Consider the following 13,784-nt stretch of genomic DNA (forward strand, 5'->3'; position numbering starts at 1 on the left):
GCATCACTCCCTACTCCATTTGTTTCACCTTTGCTTGCATCCCAAGATCATTGACTCCCTATTGCTTGCAGTAGCTCACAAATAGATCCGCAGAAGCCTCTTTATCACCCGCTCTATACCATATGCACCTGCTATTCCTCTCCAGGAGGGCAGGAGGTCACTGTGGCGGCCGACTTCACAACTGGGAGACGGCTGACATACATGACATTGGGGATCTTTTCCAGGACGGTACCCTCATCCCATACACCATGTCACTGAGGAGGGGCTCCACCTAGGCCACTTTATATTACATCGCTCCCTAATAGCAGCCCTCACAGCCCATTGGGGTGACTAGACCATAGAGCCTCCCACACATCTCACGGTTCAGTATTTACACATAATGGGTACTGAGGGTCACCTGATGCGGTGATTTGCCGCCTCCCTTAGGCAGCACGGTGCAATTACACAAGATCCCTTGAAGCTTCATTGGGAAGGGGACTTATAATGACCTTCCACGGACATAGTCGGCGGCAGCCCTAGAGAGCCCCACACGAATACCTCGCAACCAGCGCTTCTGCCAGATCCAATTTTTTATACTGCACAGAGCGTACCTCACCCCAGCTAAAATTAATGAGTACTCCATCACACAAACACCACCTGTCCCAGGTGCCAATTGGTTAACGCTGACCTCTTGCATATGTTGTGGCGCTGCCCTGCTCTTAATGAGTACTGGAAAAAATAGTCAGCGTTCTTGCTCTCTGCACTGAGTGTGATATTACCTTGCTATGGGAGACCCATGTTTTGCATCTCTTTAAGAGCGGCATAAGGGAACATCTCCCTTCCTGGATTTGGATTTGGCAATCGCTAATCGTCTGATCACTAGGACATGGAAATCTCCTATGCCCCCTCACTTTATGGCGTGGCACTGCTCTTTACTGACGGGGGCTAAAGCGGCGAGGATTGCCATCCACAGAGAAGTTTTGCTAGGCCTCCGTAAACTCCCTCTAGCCGCCAGTTGGGACGCAATATTAACGGACCTACAGAGGTTCAATCCTATGGATCCAGTAGATTCATCCACTGAGGAGGAGCTATAATTTCAGGGGCGTTTACCCGTCCCTATTGGGTCATGATGTCCCTTCATTAATGACTTCTCCAACAACCTATGGCCGATTACACATTCAACATACGTGGCAATTATCTGCTAAAGAAAGAAGAATGGTGCACGTGGGGGGGGGTTGTGTCTGGAGGTCACCTCGGCTGCATAACACTTATAGTTAACTAGGCCTGGGCTAAAATTCCGTTCCGCTCGCGGAAATTGCGATAATTTGACATTTTCGCGTTCCGCGGAGAGCGTGAAAATGTCAAAATTTCCGCAATCCGCATTTTACCGGAAATTTTTTGCTTGCTCGCGCTGTAAAATAATACATCCTCGCGTGCGCGCCATCGCCTTACCTGAATCCCCGCGTTCGCCGACAAGTTTTCTGGATCCGGTCGCGTTCTCCATGAGATGTTGGATTGTTGGTAGCCATTTGCGCTGTCTCGCGACAGTTCGCGCCCGCAGTAACGTCATGCTTCGCGCGATCACGTCTTTCTTCTCGCGATCATGCACCGCGAGACAAGTGAAAACAAGATGGCCGCGCCCGCGAGCAACCGCATGGGTAAGTTGGCGAGCCGCGACCACGCAGAAAATACCGCGAACGGGCGGGAAAAAAACTTCCGCATCTTCGCGATATTTCCGCGTTTGCGGAGATTTTTAACATTTTCGCGATAATTTGCGAAAAATTTCGCAAATTCCGCCCACCCCTATAGTTAACCCTATCCTTTGCTTCCTTTGTCCTCATATTGTTGTACCCCACTTCTCCTGTTAAGTATTTGTTGAACAATATTCTTGCATTGTATGCATACACATGTGATGTACAGAGGTATCTACTCTGTCGGTATCCGTAACTCACTATAACACACTTTTGTTACTCTCACTTACTGTATTTGAAATGCAATACCCTACAGATCTGAATCACCCCTCGTTTTGGGGTCCATTCTGAATGTTCCTCTGTATATGTCACTGTTTTTCTTCATGTTCTTATGTGAAAAACCAATAAACCGATTTACGAGAAAAAAAAAGAAGGGGACTGTAATCCAGTGTTGTAATAATGCAGGCATGCTTGATGCTCCCCTCCAGGTCAAAGGATAGGTCCAGGACTTCTCTAATTTCCAAAGGCAGGCCTAGGCCACTGTGCACACACACGATTAGTGTGAGGCTAGGACCAAAATCAACGGTACCAGTTACATGCAGTCAGGTACTCTGTGAAGTGGAACACAAATGTACACCTTGCTGGAGACATTCCATTCCAACAGTAAATGAGCGTGTGCGTGTGTAAGTATGTATGTATGTTACACTTGTGAGTCTGCCGCTCTCCCTGGCATATTGAAGGTAATTAATTTGCTTACAGAGATACACATGGGAAAATGCTGGCTTATTGGAGGTAATTGATGGCATAAGGGGTACATGGGCAAAATGCTGCCATATTAAATGTAATTCTTGGCATATGGAACACCCATGGCAAAGTGCCGGCACTGGTACCCTAGAGTTAATTCGTGACGAAATGGTCCCCTGTGGCACTACAGGTAATTCTTGGCTTTAGGGAGGACCACAAGGGGATACTGATACTGGTGGGTTGTGTATGCAACCATGATGAAATACATCCATTGTCATACAAGACATACTTCTATACATGTGAGTCACCCATTGTATATGGATGCAGTCATTGGCAAAATTCTGGCACTAGCATATTGTATGTAATTCTTTTCATAATGAAGCATCCGTGGCATATGAGGGACATCTATGACAAAATGCTGGCCCCTGCACAGTAAAGTTAAGTAGTGACATACGCGGGCACCCACTGGCCCATTTGGCCCATTTGGTAAAAATGGGGTCAACTGTAAGGCTGAATCAGGCTGCATTGACTTGGCACACCATGAAAGTACTTTAATATTTAAATAGTGCCAGTACAGAGGATATGTATTTTAGCTAATGTAATAGAAATTGATTATTTCAAATCCATATTTGACCCTATCTTTTTAACAGTTTCTCAGAGGAGAACATTTCCGCCTCATTCCCCCTACTGGATGCCGAAGGTGGGCGTGCTTGCTTCATTTGCTCGTGTTCAGGGCATGTATTACACCCCTCCACTTTCAGAGATAGCCAGGCAGATACACTGGGTCATTGGGGTTTCGTGTGTTTTCACACATTTGGAACTTTTCCTGTGTTATCAGTGTATAATGTCATTCAACAGAAGATTGTTTATAAATATCAAAGTGACAAGTAATAATCGTCATGCACTTGAGCTTTACCGGTGCCTTTTTGCTTTTTTTGGTATTTTCTGTTGTAGATAGGACATCCTGGGGAGGAGATCCTTGCCTTGAAATTGAGCAGTGGAGGAGGAAGAACTATCTCAAATATACATCCTGCTGGAAGTGCTGCACACCTGAAAGGTGAGAACACATTATAAACTCTTTGCAGGAATCCTGCAGAACCCCATGGTCAATCTTATCAAGTGGGCATGGTAGGACGTGTACCAAAATGCTAATGTACCATTTGTAATGGTAATATTGTTTGTCTGTTAGAATTTTGCGAGAACTAAACCCATAGTTTGCATCATTTGAAGTAATGCAAGTTAAAATTCAAGAAAGGAATTGCAGAAGCATGAGTAAGATCCTACTGATGACTTGTGGAAAAGCGAAACCATGTGCCCAATGGTGCCTGTGGAATGCCAGATTGAAGATAATGTCTTGCTGCCCTTATTTATCTGTATTTCTGGATGATCAGCTTTCCGGGAATCATCTTGTTGAATAACAATAGGAGAGTATTATATGTATATGAATACCATTTAACATTTGTATTCAAGATAGTGTGAGGAGGGGTATGATCTCAAGATTTCAGAATACTCCATATAGTAACTTTTGGCACAACAATCGTATCTGAATCTGTCATTTATATGGGTACTGTGTTGCTACGGGTTTATTTGTATGTTCAGAAGTATACACAGTGTCTTTTGAATGCCAGATAGTTGGAGCATTTTGTATATTATCACTCTGTCTGTTCCAATAATGTTAAAACTATTTTAGTGACTGTTACTCGAAATAATAACATCCATGTAATCAGGCCTTACTTTTTCCGACTCACTATGTATAGTTATTTGTGTAGTTGCTGTCATTTCACAGGTAAAACTGACATGTACATATCCCGACACTTAGGAATAATCTTTTATATCGCTATATGCCATGTGGCAGACTGCACGGCTGGCATAGCATGGAGCTGACGCTACCCCAGACCCACCAGTCCTTCAAAGGAGAGTCCAAAAGTACCTGAACCTACATGTCGTTTAACCACTCCTCATTCCCTGACTGGCCCCAGTGTGTTCCATGGGGGACCTGGATATGTGTACACTACACAGCAACCCCAGATAATGCTACCGACATCAGGAATTATTTAGTTCATTTATGAACTGCACCATGCATCCCTTTTCACCATGCCCTTCTTTGGGAGGGAGAGAGTGGGTTAAGGGGAAGGCCTTGTTCCACAGCGTTGCATTAAACCAGGCCTGGTGGTATGGCATTTTCCCTGTATATTGCCGAGACATAGGAACCAGAGATGCGATGAATTGCTGTTTGAATAAGCACAGCTGTTTGCAAAGTCTCGTTCACATGCATCCAGATAAAGTGATCTTTGCTCTCAGAAGTGTGCTAATGACGGGTTTTAATGCCGTATTAAGGTATTCATCAGTTGCTCTCTACAATTTATTGCTCTTTGTATGAATCCTCAATTTGAAAACTATTTTAAACGTTAAGGACACCTAATCCAGCTGAGTCCATCTTCCTGCATTGGGCTCCTAAGTGGGGCAGAGCATTCGAAACAATTTTAAAATTCTATATTGATGTTAATTTACAGCAAGAAGTGCTACACTGTCTTTAATAAGAGACATTTAACCTGAGAAGTGTATAACCTGAACCTTAATCTGGCGTATAAAAAGAGTGAAAGGTCTCTGGCCTTCATATAATGTTTACTGATAAGGGCTGTATTGCACTTAACCCCTTCAGCGCGGCGGGAATTCCCCCGCGGTGCTGAAGGGTTCGAGCGCGGGCGGGGCCATGACGTAACGGTTCCGTCATGAGCACAGCGCAACCGATGCTCATGACGGAACCGTTCCGTCATGGGCATGGAAGGGGTTAATAGAGAGACAGACACATTTGCTCCATGTTAGAACATTGGAATGTTGGGAGCTCCTTTGAAAACGGTGGAATGCTCTGGGTTTCTAATGGCTGGTAGAAGCCCGGAGCATCAACATTCTAATGTTGGTTCACAGCTATTGCTGTGAACAAAAGACGTCAGGGAGCCCAAGGGGATTTCAGTTCCCTCGGGCTCCGTGAGGCCTTTGTGTTACAAATTAGAATGTTCTGCCCTCTATGGGCAGAATGTTCTAATAGCTTTAGAGCCCTCTGTAGCGGGCTCTACTGGCTGGGCCGTCTAAGGCTATAGTTACGACAGGGGGGAAACTATTTCCAATGTAATATAATCTTTCTCATCAGCTGAACATCACTGCTTTTGCAAAACTGACTTTCTCAATTGTCAATAGCAAGGAAGCAAGTGTGGAAATCTACGTAGACCACCTATGTCTCTGTAACTCCTCATTCTATGTCTCTATAGCTCTCCATGTTACGTCTCTACAGCTCTCCATGTTCCGTCTCTACAGCTCTCCATGTTACGTCTCTACAGCTCTGCAGGTTACGTGCCTACAACTCCCCATGTCATGGTTAACTTCTAGCAAGGACATCACAAAGGACTGTGTGAGAGTAGTTTGCTCTCTAGCGCTTTCAGCCAGCAGCTGATCTGTGAAGAGGCATCTCCTCAGGCAGAAGTATCCTTCCTCGTATTTCAATATACCCAGATTCCTAAAAAAATCATTCCACTGTGGGTCGATAAAAACTAGTACATTTAGGAGTCAACTTACCCAATATATAAGATGAGAAATATGCCTTCAAAACTTTTAGATTACAATGAAGACACACTTGTTTTATGCCTGCCCACTGAGACGTCCTTATTGAGTGGTTTCACAATAGGTTAGCGGACCATGATACACAGCAACAAAAATACTCTTCTATTTGGAGGGCAGGAAGTGGCGGATGCGATAATTTTTTGTCATATCTCTACCCTCATTTAACTTTTTTGAAACATCACCTCCTTCTGAGCAGTGTCTTCCTCATGCAACAGCAACTACAATGGCCCTCCAGAGTGGCTAGTCAGCTCTCTTCCTTTACGCAGGGTCTAATCATCCCCTTCTGGTATTCTTGTCGAAGTTTCCAGCTTCTGGTCTGGCAAAGGATACCCCAACCCAGGATCTCAAAAATGTTTCTTTGTTGCGGCTAGCATTGACACCCCAGATTCTGTTGGTACATCAGCTGGAGGATTCCGCCCCATTTTATATAAAAATTACAGATGCTAGTTGTGTATTCCAACAGTCATCTCGGAGACTGGCTCTGGGAAGTTTGCCCTTTTGCTTATGCCACTCAGACAAGTCCAGCCAAGGCATTTCTAATGAGGTGATAGCAGCAAGATTGAGGAGAGCTGGGAGTCCCCAGGCAGTAGCAACCCAAAGCAAGGGTACAAAAGCAAGGTAGTTTGTCCAGTTTAACTAATTGTTAACCTTAGGGGGTTCCAGAGAACAAAGAGCCTGTAAAGGGAATGAGGAAATTCCCTACCTTCAGATGAACTCTCTGCCTCCCTTCCACCAGACTCAAAAGTCTGATCCACTACGAAGGATCCCTGGAACGTCCTGAAACAGCCAGGCCGTTCATATCTTCTGTTTTTGCCAAACCCAAATCATAGGTACCGCTTGGATCTAGCAAATAAAAAATGGATTCTAGTATCACATACACTACATACATGCATCCTGTACTCCCAGAAAATACACACATACAACATTCATGTCCTACATGGATGAACGAATGACTTAATTGCTGAGGACTGGTAGACCAATTTACAAAATGCTGGGAAAGGCAAGTAGGAGACTCCCATGGCACAGGAAAGTAAACAATCCTGTCAGACCAATATCACAATATTGCTGCCACCACTGTAAGTTCTCTACAGCTCTGGGATTAAACAGTAGTCTTGCTGTGTAAAAGGAGGGTGTACAGGGTGTGCCCTTCTGGACCACAGTACCTCACCCTGGGTCTTGATGTATGTTACAAAATCCAATGCAAACACATGATCAGCCTGTGAAATGAGACGGGAGTCAAAAAGGTGCAGCCTGCTATGATGAATTCAAGGCAGTGGTTCACACTCTCTAAAGCAGGGGTATGTTGTGATGTAACTTACCTTCGTCGTGGTGTTCTCCGTATACCTTGCCTCATGTGGAGTGTTCTACCTTCAAAGTTCTTAGAATGTGAGGCTGACCGCACTCGGTCTTTGCCAGTTGCTGCTGGATCGTCGAGGTGGTCGGATGCCAGGCTGCGTTCTTCATTAAATCTTCTATTCCCTTCATCTGTCTCGAAAATGTATTATCACAAGCAACTCAACAATTTTGGCGACGATTTCCTTGTTGTCCTGGCGATCCATGTTTGCTGTCTCCTTGTTCTTGCCGTATTGGATGATTGCCTAGCGTCTGAAGGAATTCTCCTTGTCTTGTTTTACTGCGTGACTCTCAATCGAGGTACTGTGCCCTTTTTTGGTTGAAAGTTGAAGGTTTAAGTGAGATCTTTAGGCTGTTTGAGTCGCGGGCTCCTCCCTAAGCCCAGCGCACGCTCAACAGCCCAACCGACATCGCTACGTCGTTCTCCTGTGAAAAGCACGGCGTACGGAGAATGCGCACTAGTGCGTGTGCGTGAGTAACGCCGTGCGCAGCGTATGACGACAGTTATGTGCCAAAAGTAATATAGAAAAACCAGAGATGTATCTGGTGATACCTAGTGCACTACTACAATACACTATCCAGTGTACGTTTCTCAAAAGGATGAATCAATCACTTTAAACACAAATTTCTCACTATTATCATTGAACCAAAAACATTTGTACATGAATCAAATAAATCCAACAAAACGTTCGTTGATAATGAAACAGTTCTTTCTTTACCCATAGCTCGGTTACAGCAAAATCCCGCTGTGATGATCACATTTTCAAATACATGATTGTTCTCAAAATTTCCCAATGCATTTCGGGCTGAAAACGCAAAGCCCTTCGTCAGGGGAATCTATAAAACAAAATGACAGCCATGTACACAGTCATATGACCTATCTGAATAACCAACTTATGTAAAACATAGTGATTTTGACAATAAGGGCTCATAAGTTCGGTAGGACTAATGCGTTGTTAGAATAAAGCAGTAATGATATCAGGATGTCAGAAGTGAAAAGACAAAAAAAGTAAAAAATAGATTCGAGGATCAAGTCACCACGAGTGTTGAATAACTGTGCATCAATTCTAAACTCAATGTGTTCAAAGAAAAGGTGAATAATTCAAAAGAATGCCCTTCACAGATCCATGCTTGAAGAGAAAGAAAAAAACAATGAGAAAATATTCTAGCTGATCTCGTACCAGAGGATCACAATCACCACGCTGTTAGATGCGTGTCGATTCATCAATAACAAACTGCACGAAGCCTGAAACATGAGGCAGAACAGAAATAAAGAAGCGTAAGTGAAAACCATTACAAGCTGTATGACTGAAACACCCAAGTGCGCTAAAGGTTATCTTACCGACACAAGTATGTGCCGCGTACGGCAATGAGTCCACGGAAACACAATGACTACAAAATAGAAGAAAACACGAAAATAAATACGTGACTCGAGAAAATCGTAAGCCTTAGTGGTGCGTAAACGGAAAACGACAGCAGCTTACCCTAAGCTTAGAGAACTCAAAATCCGTCACCGAAAAGTGTCCACTTCACCGGGATAGCAAGTGAAAACTAGAAACAGAGCATGCGTGTTTTAAACTAAATTCAGTGTGAACGAAAGAGGACTGCATCGGAAAACCTCCGCGGCCATGTTGAATAGGGGAAATGAGAGACACGGGCACTTGTAGCAAGCCTGCAAATGTAACTAAAAAATCAGCGTTATCACACTCGTAACCCTAAATTGAAAGTAGGCAAAACGCAAATGACACTTTTGTATGGCAATAAATAATATAAATAAAATAAAGAGTAAAGAACTCGTACTGTACAATAAAGTTTAACAAATTCAAAAAATGACCTGACATTATGTAACTGTATCAACACTGTCCATATGAAATTACAAAAAAGCATGATGTTAAAAAACAATAATATACATATATACAGCCATATAGACATATGGCACAGTCAGCAGTTTACAATATAAATCATAGAGTACCAGGCAGAGAGATGACAATAATATACACAACAGATGGATTACAGAAAACATGCTAATTCAAATTTATCATTAAGCCCCAATGGGGCAAGTGTTTGTAGGAACCAAATCCAATGTGATTCCCTCTGTGCAAGAATTTTAGGCAAGTTTCTCCCTGGAATGTCTTCAATTACTTCAAGAACCCCAAATTTAAGCTGAGCTAGTGAATGTTTAGAGTCAGTCCAATGTTGTGCAAGTGGGGAACTGATAGTTTTAGTGCGAATCCGACTTTTGTGCTCTGTTATCCGTATTCGGAGAGCGCGTTCTGTCTTTCCTACATAACATAAATCGCATGGACATTTAATAATGTAAACAACGTGATGACTATTGCAGTTGGCACTAAAATGTAGATCAATCTTTTTCCCTGTTCTTGGATGGGAAAGGCTGCTGCCTACCATTACATTATTACAATGTGAGCAGTTCATGCATTTTGACATGCCTTTGTAGGCCTTCTTTGGTTCAATTTTGCATTTGGTCAAAAGTTCTTTTAGATTCCGTGATCTCTTGTATGCAAACAGTGGAACTTCAGTGAACAGGCCTTGGAGATCAGGCTCGCATTTCAATAAGTCCCATCTTTGTAGTATACTTTTTTTTAAAGAGTAAGAGTCCGTTGAGTAGGTGGAAACGAAAACCTCTCTTTTTTTCTCAGTCGGTATCAATCTCTTCCTGAATAGATCTTCACGATTAGACAATTTAGCCCTTGTGGCCGCCTGTTCAACAATTTGAGGAGGATATCCTCTATCAAGGAATTTACTTTTAGAGGCTTCAATGGCCTGCTCGCCAACCTCCAGATCAGACGTGATACGTTTGATCCTAAGAAACTGTGAGTACGGAAGGTGGCGTTTTAATGGCCATGGATGAAAGCTTTGGAACAGCAAAGCATTATTTCGATCTGTCGATTTTGTGAAGACAGTGGTCTGAATAGAAGAATCTACTAGGGTCACTTGCACGTCAAGAAATGCTATACTTGAAGAATCAATCAGGTGTGTAAATTGAATTCGAGAATTAATCTGGTTAAGTGCCAAAATCTTAGTCTCAAGGCTGTTTTTAGACCCTTTCCAGACAATCAATATATCGTCGATATATCGACGGTATAACAGGAGATTTGAGGTCCACGAAACGTCTGTAAGAATGTGCTCTGTTTCAAATTTGAACATAAAAATGTTCGCATAACTGGGAGCCCCAGAAAAACCCATTGATGTGCCATTGGATTGAAGAAAAAATTGACCCTTCCACTGGAAATAGCTATGAAACAAGCAAAAATTCAAAATTTCCAAAAAGAGTTATGTGCCGCCATCTTGCTGTCCATCAGCTGCTCTTCAACATCGCGCTGCCTCACAAGGTCGAGCGAAAACTCACCGCATCACGTAAACTATTTTTATATAGTTAGCGAATTCCTGCAGACTCCAGCGCTCAGCGGTGATCTGCACACCAGTTTAGTAAGTTCCCGGTTGAGTGTTGAACAGCGCCCTTTCACTGTTCTGTGCAAGTTTCAACATTTAAAGGTTACGTTCCTTCATGGATTGTGTACATGCGTGCAGGCACTCTAGCTCAACGGTGATCTGCACACCCTTGGTGAATTTTGAGTAAACTGTTCTAAGAGTGAAAAATTTTGTGTTGAAAAAAAAACTTAACCCATACTTTTATTTGGACTGTGAAGTCATCGTTGGTGGTCTGCACATCTGTTACCATTGTACTTTTGCTGATCCGCTTACTGCAGTTTACTCTCAGTGACCATTTTTAGTCAAGCATTTTTGTTCTTGTTTCATTCTATCATGGCTGAATCACATTCCAATGTTGTTATGCCCCTTCCATTTTTACCTTCTCCAGGCACACCTAGTATCATATGGGAGGATTGGGTGGGAATGTTAGAAAATTACATTGTAGCCCTTGATGGTGTTAACTTTTCGCCAGAAAGAAAGAAAGAAAGAAAGCTTTACTACTTAGTGCTATGGGAAGTGAGGGTCAGCGAGTCTTCAAGTATATTCCTGTTGCCATGGGTGCAAATGGTCAACCCATGGATAACGAATACAAAGAAGCGATTAAACGTCTTGAAACAAGGTTCACTAAAGGAGTAAACCTAGTTATGACAAGGTACAAATTTTACACGCAACCTCAATCTGAAGGTGAAAGCATTGATGATTTTGTGACCAGATTACGTAAACTGTCGGTAAAGTGCCACTTTGGGACAATGGCTGAAGAAATGATTCGCGACCAGCTCATCGTACAATGTCGTGACAGAAAAATTCAGGAGAGATTGTGGGCTGCTAAAGATCCTTCATTAAATGAGGCAATAGATTTAGCTAAGGTGATTGAAGAATCACAGAATTGTATAAAGGAGTTAAGCAAGAGAGACAGACCTAACAATGAAATTACTAATGTTGAGAGTAACAAAGATGTAAATTTGGATATTAGTGCAGTCTCCAAAAACAGTATAAGAAATGTCCATGCCTCTAGTTCTCTATCTAGAATGAAGAACAGAGAATGCTTAAGATGTGGTAGTCAATATAATTGAGCTGATTATAAGAAATGTTTTGCTTTGGACCAAGTATGCAGGAAGTGTGGTCATAAGGGACATTATGTGCGTATGTGCAAATCTTCAGATACCTTGGATAAGGCTAAGTATAAAGTCAATGTGGTTCAACCATGCCCTGTTGTTCAACAAACAATTAACTGTGTGTTGGTTTTAGAAGAAAACACTAATTATTCGGGGGGAACTCGCTCAAGATATACGTAGAATAACTCGACCTACTGCAGAGTTTAATGTGTGTGGAGAGAATGTAACTCTCATGATGGACTCGGGGTCCATGTTCACTATTATACCGGAGTCCCTTTTTCTCACACTATGGAAGGGTGTCACTCTTTTGGATAAGGATATCAATCCCGTTAGTTTTCAGGGTCAATCGATAGACATTTTGGGCTACATGTCTGGGATTATCAAATTTGGTTCGAGGAGTACTCAAGGTAAAGTGTATGTAGCTAAAGAAGGTCCACCAATCATTGGTTGGATGCATCAGTATGATTTGCACATTATCCTCAACCCAAGGTCCCCAAATCAAATTATGGTTGTTGATGATGACATACAGGTTGATCACATTTTACAAGGTGCGCATAAAGTGTTCGAAGACAGATTGGGGTGCGTAAAAGGCTATCTCCACAAAATCATTCTTAAACCGCATGCTTGTCCGCTGCAACACAAATTGAGAAAGGTACTGAGGCAGGGACTGAAAGATCTTCTCCAAGATCTGTTGAACTCAGGGGTCATAGAACCTGTAGAAGCATCGTCATGGATTTCACCCGTGGTTTTGACACTAAAATCTGATGGCCGTTTGAGGTTTTGCATTGACTTAAGATCACTCAATAAAGACATAGTGTTGGACACTTTTCCGTTACCTAACATTAGTGAATTGTTACAATCTGTTGGTGGTGAAAAGTATTTTTCGAAAATAGATTTGAGGAGTGCTTATCACCAGATCAGGTTCCATGTCACTCGCAGCGTTCATTACCACAGAGGGAACATTTCAATTCACTCGCATGCCGTTTGGTCTAGCGTCGGCCAAAAGTGTTTTTCAGAGAATGATGTCCAATATGTTAAAGGGACTGGTGGGAGTGGTCTACTTCCAAGATGACATATTAGTCTCAGGCAAAACAGTGGAAGAGCATAATGCTCTGCTGAGACAAGTTCTTTGGAAACTTGAAAATGCAGGTTTAATGGTCAACAGAGACAAGTGTAAGTTCTTAACTGAACAGGTCGAATATCTTGGCTATATCATATCAAGTAGTGGGTTAGCTCCAAAACGCAACTTGTTGAAAGCAATAAAAGATGCGCCTTCTCCCAAAGACAAGGATCAGCTCAGGTCCTTTTTAGGCCTTGTGGAATATTATTCCAAGTTTGTCAGAAGTTTTGCTGATATCTCGGAGCCGTTAAGGTGTCTTCTCCGTAAAGGAGCTAAATTTGTCTGGAATGTAGAACAACAGGAAGCTTTCTCAAACATTAAACTCAAGATTTGCGATGCAGGAATTTTAGCTCCCTTTAAGCCTGAGTGTAAATCCTTTCTTACGGTAGATGCAAGTCTCACTGGGATTGGGGTTGTATTTTCTCAAAACCAACGTGCAGGGGAAAGAACTATTGCATTTGCATCTAGAACGTTAACACAAGCGGAAAGGAATTATTCTGTAATTGAGCGTGAGGAACTCGCAGCAGCGTGGGGTGTTGAGTATTTTAGGGTGTACCTTTGGGGCTCAAGATTCGTTTTGAGGACGGATCATATGCCTTTGATGAAAATCTTGTCTGCGGGTGGCGCTGGTAAAGGATCTGCTCGCTTGGCGAGGTTTGCTGCCAGGTTGCAAGAGTATTCGTAAGAGATTGAATTCATTCAGGGATGGAGGAA

General features: G+C 42.7%; 1 protein-coding gene across 2 annotated transcripts in view; it reads left to right on the forward strand.

Moving 5' to 3' along the window:
• Positions 1-13,784, forward strand: part of AMZ2 (archaelysin family metallopeptidase 2) — a 414,175-nt gene that overhangs the window by 45,912 nt on the left and 354,479 nt on the right. For both annotated transcript variants that reach the window (XM_085617283.1, XM_085617284.1), the window contains one exon: positions 3,369-3,471. The gene's annotated coding sequence lies outside the window, so the exon portion shown is untranslated. The remainder of the gene's footprint in view (positions 1-3,368; positions 3,472-13,784) is intronic.

Source organism: Triturus cristatus, chromosome 7 (assembly GCF_964204655.1).
Source record: "Triturus cristatus chromosome 7, aTriCri1.1, whole genome shotgun sequence".
In the NCBI taxonomy this organism is placed as follows: domain Eukaryota; kingdom Metazoa; phylum Chordata; class Amphibia; order Caudata; family Salamandridae; genus Triturus; species Triturus cristatus.